The sequence below is a fragment of the Vicia villosa genome, unplaced genomic scaffold, assembly GCF_029867415.1.
Source record: "Vicia villosa cultivar HV-30 ecotype Madison, WI unplaced genomic scaffold, Vvil1.0 ctg.005929F_1_1, whole genome shotgun sequence".
Lineage (NCBI taxonomy): Eukaryota > Viridiplantae > Streptophyta > Magnoliopsida > Fabales > Fabaceae > Vicia > Vicia villosa.
In genome coordinates this window covers 21,192-33,834 of record NW_026706698.1, presented here as the reverse complement: position 1 = coordinate 33,834, position 12,643 = coordinate 21,192, and positions in this window count along the sequence as shown.

Below are 12,643 nucleotides of genomic sequence, written 5' to 3'. Positions count from 1 at the left end.
GTCCATCAACCTCCTGGTTTTGAAGACTCTATGTCTCCTAATCATGTTTTTAAATTAAAGAAATCGTTATATGGATTGAAACAAGCTCCCAGAGCTTGGTATGAACGCTTAAGTTCTTTCCTTCTGGATAATGGTTTCACTAGAGGAAAAGTGGACACTACTCTCTTTTGTAAAACCTTTAAAAGGGATATTTTAATTTGTCAAATATATGTAGATGATATTATTTTTGGAACATCTAATGCTACACTTGGAAAGGAGTTTGCTGAGTCTATGCAGGCTGAGTTTGAAATGAGCATGATGGGAGTACTCAAGTATTTCCTTGGAATACAAATAAATCAAACATCAGAAGGAACGTATGTTCATCAAACCAAGTATGTGAAGGAACTTCTGAAGAAGTTTAATCTTCTAGACTGCAAAGAAGCCAAAACTCCTATGCATCCAACATGCATCCTAGGTAAGGATGAGGTAAGTAAGAAGGTAGATCAGAAGTTATACAGAGGTATGATTGGATCTCTTCTATATTTGACTGCTTCTAGACCTGACATTCTGTTCAGTGTTTGTTTGTGTGCTAGATTCCAATCAGATCCTAGAGAATCTCATTTAACTGCTGTTAAGAGAATTCTAAGGTATCTGAAAGGTACTACTAATGTTGGCTTAGTTTACAGAAAATCTAAAGAATACAACTTAGTAGGATTCTGCGATGCTGACTATGCTGGAGACAGAATTGAAAGAAAGAGTACTTCAGGAAGTTGCCAATTTCTTGGAAGTCATTTGATCTCCTGGTATAGCAAGAAGCAAGCAACTATTGCTCTATCAACAACAGAAGCAGAATATGTCGCTGCTGCTGGTTGTAGTACACAGATGCTCTGGATGAAGAGTCAGTTAGAAGATTATCAGATATATGAGAGTAACATTCCTATATTCTGTGATAATACTTCTGCTATATGTTTATCTAAGAATCCTATTCTTCATTCAAAGGCTAAACATATTGAGATTAAACATCATTTCATAAGGGACTATGTTCAGAAGGGTGTTATATCTTTAAACTTTGTGGATACAGACCATCAATGGGCTGATATCTTTACAAAACCCCTGGCTGAAGATAGGTTTAAGTTCATTCTGAAGAACATCAGTATGGATTTATGCCCAGAATGAGAAGATGAGAAGTTCTTACGTATGAGTATCTTCTGAAATGAATGTGGATTTATTTTTTAATCAGAAGTTCTGATTGAAATCTTTTAGAAATTATGACTCGGTTATTACTAACGTTTCATTGTCTAAGTTGATTCAGAACCTCTTTTAAAGCAAAACAGCTGTAACGTTTTATCTCGGGATGGTAAACCTGTCGTTACTATTCATGGATAAGCGCGCGTGCAGTTGAAGGGACGCCGACCATAGGTAACTGTGCTAGTCACCTCATTTGTCTTTATTATCTCTCCTCACGTCACGTAACATTAAATGCTATTCATCATTCGTTTCTTTTTATTTTCTTTTAAATACTCTTCAAACGCTTCTCTTTCCCTCTTATAGTTTCTCTACTACACTTTGTCCTTGTTTTCCTTCCCTATCCTTTTGCATTCATATCAAACCCTAGCTGTTCATCATCTGCAAATCCATCATGAACTCTTCATCAAGCCCAGGAAATCATGAAAATGATCAAAAAAACAAGAGAAAAGCTGTTGAAACATCTCCTTCCAAACCCAAAAAGATAAAAATCACCTATGATCCTCTCAAGGTGAATCCATTCGAAGCAATGTTATCTGGAAACTATTCTAGACGTGTGTTTCATCCCCCTGGTGAAAGCCCTCCATCATCTCCATCTTCTTCCTCATCCTTCTACCTTCAAGACTCAACTTCCTCCTCATCTAACCCTTCCTCTCCCTCAACCCATTCCAGAGAAGTCTCCTCATCTTCACCTGCTGAGAATGCTGTCTCTGATAAAGATTGTGGAAGATCTGCATCAGAACCAAGTCTCCCTGACCCCTCGCCTGGAAGCCCAAGAAGCAGTCAGTGATGCGTTTCACTCCTTCATGGCATGCTGGCACAGATTTTGTCTTAGCCAGGGTCCTAGGTTTTGGTCTTAGAAGTTTTCTTTCCTTGTTGCATCTGCTTGTTAAACATCTTCTCATGTAATATTGTTTGATTATCAATGAAAAGTGTTCCTTGTTTTACATTCCAGTGTTTTTATTTATCGTTTTATTCATATGAATCGCTTAAAATATTCTTTTTGATGTTATGACAAAAAGGGGGAGAAAGATAAATGATAAATGATGTGATTAATCTATCAGTTGCTGGGTAAAGCTCCCACATATTTTCTAACAAGAACTGCAAGTTCTATATGGTTTAAGTGTTTTGCAGGTATAAAGAAGTGAAGAGAATCTTCAAAGCAAACACAAGAAGCAAAACCATGGAAACTGAAGCAAGCTGAGTGCTGTCAAGCTTCAGAGATCAGAAGCAAGAAAGAAGAATGAATCAGAAGCACTGATAATAGAATTTGATCCATATTTCCATATTTGTCTATTTGTTCTGACAAAATTCTATTTGCTCTGATACATTATTTTAGCCTATATGGCTCTGATACATATAATGTGTTCGAATATACATTTTATGTTCTGACTCGTTCATGCTGACTTTTGTCGTTTAGTTTTTGTTCTGTAACATTTCAGGATGTAGAGATGCTCTGATGATGCTCTGGTACATTCAACAATGTTCTGATACAAATCTAGCATGAAGTGAGGTTGGTAGAAATTCAAGCTCTGAAGCTATCCGAGGGAAGCAGAAATCAGAAGCTGTGAATGCTCTAAAGATCCAGAAAACTCAAGTTCTGAAGCTGTCCTAAATGGAAGCAGAAGTCAGAAGCTGTGAATGTTCAGAAGATCAAAGAAATTCAAGTTCTGAAGCTGTCCTAGATGGAAGCAGAAGTCAGAAGCTGTGAATGTTCAGAAGATCAAAGAAATTCAAGTTCTGAAGCTGTCCTAGATGGAAGCAGGAATCAGAAGCTGTGAGTGTTCTAGGGATCTAAAGAAATTCTAGTTCTGAAGCTGTCCTATGGAAGCAGAAGTCAGAAGCTATGAATTCTCTAAAGACAGAAGCTTATATGATCGTCTCTACCGAAATAATCAGGGAAGTCTTTTATTAAAGTTCTTCGAGTATTTATTTCAGGGGGAGATTATTTATCTCAGGGGGAGATTGTTAATCTCAGGGGGAGACATATTCATATGCTTATGCTATAGCTGTGTAATTTGTCTTTTGCCGTCTGTTCTTTCTGATCGCAAATTCATATCATTTATATATGTTTTTGTCATCATCAAAAAGGGGGAGATTGTTAGAACAAGATTTGTTCTGATCAATTATCTTAGTTTTGATGATAACAATAATATGAATTTTGCTTAAGATTATATGGTACTCTAATCCAATGCAATTTCCCTTTCAGGAAATATATAAAGAGTACGCATAATTCAGCGCTCAGAAGCTTTGTCTCAAAGGGTTCAGCATGCAACATCAGAACATGGTCTGGCAAGACATCAGAAGATGGTCGAAGCAGAATCAGAACATGGTCTATGGAAGCATCAGAAGAACAAGAGAACAAAAGCACTGAAGTTCTGATGGTATCACGCTCAGAAGCACTTCAAGGTCAGAAGATCAGAAGATGCTATGCACCAAGCTGTTTGACTCTGATGATATTCAAACGTTGTATTCACAAACATCAGATCAGAAGAAAGTACAAGTGGCAAGCTACGCTGACTGACAAAAGGAACGTTAAAAGCTACTAAAGGCTACGTCAGTAGACACAGCGTGAACAAGGCTCGAGGTAGTTGACAAAAGCGTATAACATTAAATGCGATGCTGTACGGAACACGCAAAGCATTAAATGCACTCAACGGTCATCTTCTCCAACGCCTATAAATATGAAGTTCTGATGAGAAGCAAGGTTAACGATCCTGAACAAAAACAACGCCTATTAACTTGCTGAAACGCTGTTCAAATTAAAAGCTCAGAATCTTCATCTTCATCAAAGCTCACTACATTGCTGTTGTAATATATTAGTGAGATTAAGCTTAAACGATTAAGAGAAATATCACAGTTTGTGATTATAGCTTTCAAGAAGCATTTGTAATACTCTTAGAATTGATTACATTAAGTTGTAAGGAACTAGAGTGATCGTGTGGATCAGAATACTCTAGGAAGTCTTAGAGGTTATCTAAGCAGGTTGTAACTAGAGTGATCGTGTGGATCAGTATACTCTAGAAAAGTCTTAGAGGGTATCTAAGCAGTTGTTCCTGGAGTGATCAGTGTGTGATCAGAAGACTCTGGAAGACTTAGTTGCTGACTAAGTGGAGAACCATTGTAATCCGTGCGATTAGTGGATTAAATCCTCAGTTGAGGTAAATCATCTCTGCGGGGGTGGACTGGAGTAGTTTAGTTAACAACGAACCAGGATAAAAATAACTGTGCAATTTATTTTTATCTGTCAAGTTTTTAAAGCTACACTTATTCAAACCCCCCCCCTTTCTAAGTGTTTTTCTATCCTTCACTATTGTTCATACTGGTCCTTTTGTCCCGGAGCCCATTTATGATGCTGCTCCAAGTTAAATTCAAGACATAATGGATGGTTTCCAAGATCAGTTTGAAGAATTGCAGAAAGAAATGAAAGCCTTGCGTGGGAAAGAACTGTTTGGAAAGAATGTGCATGATCTTTGCCTTGTTCCCAATGTGAAAGTACCTGCTAAGTTCAAATTACCTGAATTTGAGAAGTATAAAGGAAATTCCTGCCCTCAGGCACATCTGGGGATGTATGTAAGGAAGATGTCCACTCACACTGATGATCAACGTCTGTTGATCCATTATTTCCAAGACAGTTTGACTGGAGCTGCTTCAAAGTGGTATATGGGCCTTGATAGCACCCATATTCGCACTTTTAATGACTTAGCTGAAGCGTTTGTGAAGCAATACAAATATAATGTGGACATGGCTCCTGATAGGGATCAATTGCGAGCTATGATGCAGAAAGAGAAGGAATCTTTCAAGGAATATGTTCAGAGATGGCGTGAGGTTGCCGCCCAAGTGATTCCTCCAATGGAAGAAAAAGAGATGACTAAGATTTTCCTTAAGACTCTTGGTCCGTTTTACTATGAGAAAATGATTGCGAGTGCTCCTGTAGACTTCACCGAAATGGTGGGTATGGGTGTCAGGTTAGAAGAAGTTGTGCGAGAAGGCCGTCTGGTTCGGAATGACAATTCGTCTGGTGGTGCAAAGAAGTATGGTTCTTCATTCCAAAAGAAGAAGGAATCAGATGCTAATGTTGTTTCTCATGGGAGGAATAGTCGATTCAGAAATCAATCTCAACAAGTGGCGTCAGTAACTCCTGTCGTGAATTCAGTGCCTGTAGCTCCTGATAATCAACAACCAGCAAGGCGGAATCCGCATCCTCGAGTTAATATTGATCCTATCCCCATGACGTACACTGAACTGTATCCTGCTCTAATTCATAAGAAGTTGGTTCAACCAAGGTCACCACCTCCTGTTCCAAAGAAACTCCCTTGGTGGTACAAGGCTGATGCCACTTGCGCTTTTCATCAGAATGCTCCTGGGCATGACTTAGAGAATTGCTGGCCTTTAAAGAATGAGGTTCAGAGATTGGTTCGTTCTGGAATGCTTTCTTTCCGTGATATTGGCCCTAATGTGAAGAACAATCTGTTGCCAACTCATGAAGCGTCTGCTGTGAATATGGTGTATGGGTGCCCTAGGAAGTATAAGATTTACCGTGTGGAACACATCAGAGGATCATTGGTAGAGATGCATGCCACTCTGTGTGAATACAGTCATTATGAGCATAATCATGCTGCTTGTAGGATCTGTTCAGTTAATCCTCGAGCGTGTTATATTGTGAGAAGATATTTACAAGAGATGATAGATCAAAGGCTCATCGAGATTCTGAGGGATAGAGATGAAGAACCATGCTTTGAAATCCCGGAATGTGTAAAGATTGGTTATTATGGCAAAGCTGCTGTAGAACCTCTTGTGATATGTTTGCCTGGATCTGTAGCTTATAGTTCTGACAAAGCTGTACCCTACAGATACAATGCCACCATGTTGGAAGCTGGAAAAGAAGTTGAGATTAAGCCTCTGTCTTCTGTTGAGAATATAGCAGATGTTAGTTGAGTGACTAGAAGCGGACGAGTTTTTACTCAATCCCAAACAGTTGTGGATGTCCAGAGGAATCCTACTCAAGTGCCTGTGAACAATAATGATGCGAAAAAAGTGAATGCTGGATCATCTTCAGGAAAGGAGATGGATGAGATTTTGAAGCTTATCAAGATGAGTGATTATAAGATCGTGGATCAGCTACACCGTACCCCGTATAAGATCTCTATAATGGAGCTGCTGACAAGTTCTCCTGCTCATAGGGATTCTTTGATGAAAATACTTGATCAAGCCTTTGTGGATCATGATGTGACGCTGGATCAGTTTAATGGGGTTGTGAGTAATATCACTGCGTGTAACAATCTAAGCTTCAGTGATGAAGATTTGCCTGAGGAAGGAAGAAATCATAATTTGGCTTTGCACATCTCTGTCAATTCCAAAGTGGACTCAATGTCCAATGTTTTGATTGATACTGGTTCATCGTTGAATGTCATGCCAAAATCCACTCTTGCTAAGCTGTCTTATGGTGGCACACCAATGAGATTTAGTAATGTGATTGTCAAGGCTTTTGATGGATCGAAGAAATCAGTGGTTGGAGAGGTTGATTTGCCTATTGGTATTGGACCATTTGTCTTCAAGATTACTTTTCAAGTGATGGACATCTTCCCTGCATACAGTTGCTTATTGGGACGCCCATGGATCCATGAGGCTGGGGCAGTCACTTCGACTCTTCACCAGAAGTTGAAATTTGTGAAAGATGGAAAGATGGTTGTTGTGAATGGAGAACAAGCTTTGCTGATTAGTCATCTCTCTTTGTTCCGTACCATAGAAGCTGATGAAGTGGTCATTGGAACTGCATTCCAAGCCCTGTCTGTTAATGATGAATTCAAAAAGGATGAAGCTTCCATTGCCTCCTTCAAAGATGCTCAACTGGTGGTTCAGAATGGACATTCAGGAGTCTGGGGACAAGTGGTGCGTCTGAAAGAGAACAAGAATAGAGCTGGTCTGGGATTTTCTGCCTCAGACAAGTCTGTGATGAAGCCGGAATCTGCTTTTCGTCCTTATCAGGAGATGTTCCATAGTGCTGGGTTTCTACATCCGACTCTTCCAGAAGTGAACGCTGTTATTGAAGATAAACCAGAGCCAGAAGTGCCAAACTTTCTGACCCATGGAAAGATGATTAAGAATTGGATCACCATTGACATTCCTGAGTGTACTCATGCTTCAAAGTAATTTGCTTTTATGTTTTTCAAAATCCTTTCATTCTGCCCAAGATGAAAGTGAAGTTGTTGGGCCATTTTCTGTTTGTTTTAAACATTAAAATCATCAATAAAAGTCATTTTGTTTCTGCATATACATGCTTTTTATCTTTTTGCTTTTTCTGGAAAGTGGTAACACAAAAAAAACCTTAAAAATTGTTTTCATTTGCCATAATCTGCACGATTACATGTTTGCATATATCTTTCCTTTTCCTGAAATAATAATCACTTGTGCAGATTAATCAATAAAACCGTTGAAAGTAATGACCCTGCACCCTCTCCTAACTTCGAGTGTCCTGTGTATGAGGCGGAAGAAGAGAGTGATGAATGTATTCCTGATGAGATTTCCCGACTGCTTGAGCACGAGGAAGACACCATTCAGCCATATAAAGAGCCGTTAGAAGTCATCAACTTGGGTTCTGAAGAAGATAAGAAGGAAGTCAAGATTGGGGCACTGCTTGGTCAAGATGTTAAGAAGAGGATGGTAGAGCTTCTTAAAGAGTATGTTGACATTTTTGCGTGGTCCTACCAAGACATGCCTGGGTTGGACACAGATATTGTGGAGCATCGTTTGCCATTGAAACCTGAATGTCCTCCTGTCAAGCAAAAGCTAAGAAGGAGTCATCCCGATATGGCGGAAAAGATTAAGAATGAGGTCTTGAAGCAGATTGACGCAGGTTTCCTTGTCACTTCTGTGTATCCTCAATGGATTGCTAATATTGTGCCTGTTCCGAAGAAAGACGGAAAAGTTCGCATGTGCGTTGATTATAGAGATTTGAACAAAGCCAGTCTGAAAGATGATTTTCCTCTACCTCACATTGATATGTTGGTAGATAACACGAAAAAGTTTGAGGTTTTCTCCTTCATGGATGGTTTTTCAGGATATAATCAGATTAAGATGGCACCTGAAGACATGGAAAAGACAACCTTTATTACGCCATGGGGGACATTGTGTTACAAAGTAATGCCTTTTGGGCTGAAGAATGCTGGCGCGACATATCAGAGGGCCATGACCACTCTTTTCCATGATATGATGCACAAAGAAATTGAGGTTTATGTGGATGACATGATTGCCAAGTCCTAGTCAGAGGAAGGGCACATGGAGGATCTTTTGAAGTTGTTTCAGCGTTTGAGAAAGTATCGTCTCCGCCTAAATCCAAACAAATGTACTTTTGGTGTCCGTTCTGGAAAATTATTGGGTTTCATTGTCAGTCAGAGAGGAATTGAAGTAGATCCTGATAAAGTCAAAGCAATTCAGGAAATGCCAGCACCAAAGACTGAGAAACAAGTGAGAGGTTTCCTCGGACGTTTGAATTATATCTCCAGGTTCATTTCCAATATGACTGCTACCTGTGAGCCAATCTTCAAGTTGTTAAAGAAAAATCAGGGATGTGTGTGGAATGATGATTGTCAAAAAGCTTTTGACAACATCAAAGAATATCTGCTTGAACCTCCCATTTTGCTCCCTCCAGCTGAGGGAAGGCCTTTGATTATGTACCTCACAGTGCTTGAAAATTCAATGGGATGTGTGTTGGGACATCATGACGAGTCTGGTCGAAAAGAGTATGCAATATACTACCTTAGCAAAAAGTTTACCGAGTGCGAAACAAGATACTCGCTGCTTGAGAAAACTTGCTGTGCTTTGGTGTGGGCTGCTCGCCGATTGAGACAGTATATGTTGAACCACACCACCCTATTGATTTCCTAAATGGATCCAATTAAGTATGTATTTGAGAAACCTGCATTAACTGGAAGGATCGCTCGCTGGCAAATGTTGTTATCAGAATATGATATTGAATATCGAGCTCAGAAAGCTGTGAAAGGAAGTGTGTTGGCGGAGTACCTCGCTCACCAACCAATTGATGATCATCAATCTATCAGAATGGACTTCCCAAATGAAGATATATTGTATTTGAGAGCTCAAGATTGGGATGAACCGTTGTCATACCCCAATTTTTAACCTAAGATACCACCTCATATCATAGCATATGCATCATTTGCATCTCTAACAAATTGCATAGCCTGTGTTTGTTACTTGTGACTCAGCAGGATTTAAACAAGAAATCACTCATCAGTACAAGCAACAATCAATTAGGGTTTTGTTCCCCCTTCATCTCAAATGAATCATCTTCATCAACAATCAACATTTGGTCCCCAGAGATTCATTTCAACAAGCTCAAAGGCACTGAATCAACCAAATTAGGGTTTTGATTGAAGATAACATACTCCTGACTTCTGCTCAGGATTTGACCTAATGACTTGGGACATGACCTCAAGACCCCAAGTGCATCATTTTGACCTAATCTATTGACTCAAGACATCTCCAACACAGGGACTGATCAACAATGAAATTTCAAATCATCAGATTAGGGTTTTTTGAACTATCAGGGACTGAAATCAGGGATCACATTTGGGAAACCCTAGAAATCCCCAGGAAGTCAATCAAAGGTTTCAATCATCTTCAAATATTCCCTATGACAACATCCAATGGAAATTACATCTCAATTCAAGATCCACAGTCATCAATCTCATCAGGTCGACAATTAGGGTTTTTTGACCTAATTCACTGAACAACTGACTTTTTAATCAGAACATGGTGCCATAACTTAAACCATGGCTCAAGGTCCTCCAATAACTCAATATGATCCATTCATACCATTCATTTGGTGAGGATAGCTTGGTTCATTTAAAATCTCCAGAAACGCGATTCGTTTGAAAAAGTCAACTGCACAAGATCACCATTGACTTTTGGGGAATTTTGGTCAACCTTGACTTTTGAAGTTTTGAATCATCAATATATGATATATGAAGTCATTTGGTCAAGAAAAATCAAGAAAATCAATCAAGAATCAAAAAGTCAAAAGTTTGACTTTTATACTTAGAAAAATTTCTAAGTGTTTTTCAATGGTTTTTTCCAAATTTTGGAAGGGAATTTATCAAAATTTCACCTACAAACTGAAAAAAACTTCCAACATGAAAGTTGTAGATTTTGATCCATTGAACAACTTTGTCACATATAATTTTTTTCCAAAAGATCAACCATTTAAGAAATATGGAGCTTCAAAGTTGGTATCTTTTGAAAATTTCACTTAAAACCTCATTTTCTTCAAAGTTCATGGATCTTTTTCACCCATTTCCTTAAAGGTCTTGAAGAAACTTTCAACTAGGGTTTTGAAGTACATAATATGAGCTTTCCAAAATGTCCAAGAGCATGAAAAAATATGGAGCCTAGCTATGGTTTTGAATTTTGTCATTAGAGGTCATTATGCATGAAATTACAAGCCATTTTCACTAAGTTCAATACTATATGGCCTATAATCCAAGTGATGACACACCAATGCAATAATTGGAAGATATTTTTCTGGTTTGAGATCAGAATGGAAGAGGATAAGAAGCTTGAGATTTAACCATGGTTTAGTCACTTTTAACCATTTGCATTTAATGTGAAAGATTACATTTTATCTCTTAAGCCAAATCATCATTCTTGGATCAACTTGCAAGGGCTTGTATTCAGAATCCATGGCCTATAAATAGAGGTGCAAATCACTCTTCAAATCACACCAAAACCTCACAATCATAGGTTTTCTCTCTTCTTTCTTGAATTGCAAGTTTCAAGTTTCAAAGTGAGGTAGAAATCCCAACCTCCAAACCTTTGAAGTTCTGAGCAAAGTGATGCTTCCCACAACTCATAAACATCATATGTGATGTGTCTGATCCATCCATACACCCCAAAAACACCAAGAACTCAGAATCACTACCTCACTTCTCAAATATGCATAACATAAGCCTTATCATGCCAATTTTCATTCAAGCTCAATTCTGTCCAATCTAACCATCCAAACACATCCCATATGCCATATATGAACTATCCCAATCATCATCCCTGACCTGTAACTCCAAAATCACCAAGTTTAATCCTCACTTGAGCCCTACTGCAGATTGAGCATCACCAACTGGTCCAGAGGTTTTCAGTTCATTCCAATCATCCAAACATGTTCCATAAGGTCCACTGAAGGTGTTCCGATCAAGAAACAACATCTGGAATCCCTCATTTGCAGAATTTGATCCTCAGTTGTGCCGTTTTTAAGGTAAGTGTTCATGAACTTCAAACTCTATCATACATGCATCATAAATGAAAAATTGAGTTACCATCTTGTTTCTGCACCATCACTGAATAATAACCCTCAATCAATTGCATCATTTCATGATCATACACGATTTCACAATGATTTGTCATATTAGGGTTCTTCGTGTTCATCAGAAAATTAACCATCTTAGAACAAAAATAAATGAAATTAAAGATCACCATCATGTTCCTTATGGAAAATCGAGTGAAATAGACCCTTTACTTGTTCAAATTGGTTCAGTTTCAGAAAAATTCAAAATCAAAATAGGGATGTGTTCTTGGCGCCATTTTTTGTTCAGAAGTTTCAAATACTTGTTTTTGAATATAATTAAATGAGTGTGTATCATAAACAAGCTGCGCGCGCAGCTCAGTTGGTTGTTGTTTTGAGTAGTGAACCTCAGGGCGTGGGTTCAAACCCTGGCAGGACCAAAACCCAATTTTTTTGACACTTATTTTTTTCAATTTCTTTACAACTTCAATTAATTATTTAACCAATCAAAATTCATCATTTTCACTTCATTTTTTTTACACTTTTTATTTAATAGGTATATTTTAAGAACATCCAAAAAAATCACAAAAAAATATTAATTTAATACATTTTTAATTAAGTTTAAAATGACATATTTTTAAGTATTTTTTATACTTTAAAATTTGTTTTTTTCATTTGGTTTTTCAAACTTAATCATTTGTAAATATTTTGTGATCAAACCCTAATCATTTAGGTGTTAATTAAGTATAATCTTTGTGTTTATCTTAGTTAATTTGATTTCTTTCAAAATTTCAAACCGTTTCAAAACAAACGATCACAGTTTTTCAAAACGATAAACCTTGTCTTTTTTTTTTTTTGGTTTTCTTTTCAAAAGAAACTACTGATTAAATCTTTTTGGATTGATCAATTGAAAATAAAACATGGGCCTCTCGAATATTAGAGAGTATAAGTCCCTTTCCTTTTTCTTTGTACAGTTTTTCTTTAAACAAGAAACTTTTTCCAAAAACTTCCAAACAGCTTTTTAAACAACAAATCTCATATCTTTTTCAAAACCATCCACCATGTTTTATGAAAATAAAACATGGGCCTCTCGAATATTAGAGAGTATAAGTCCCATTCCTTTTT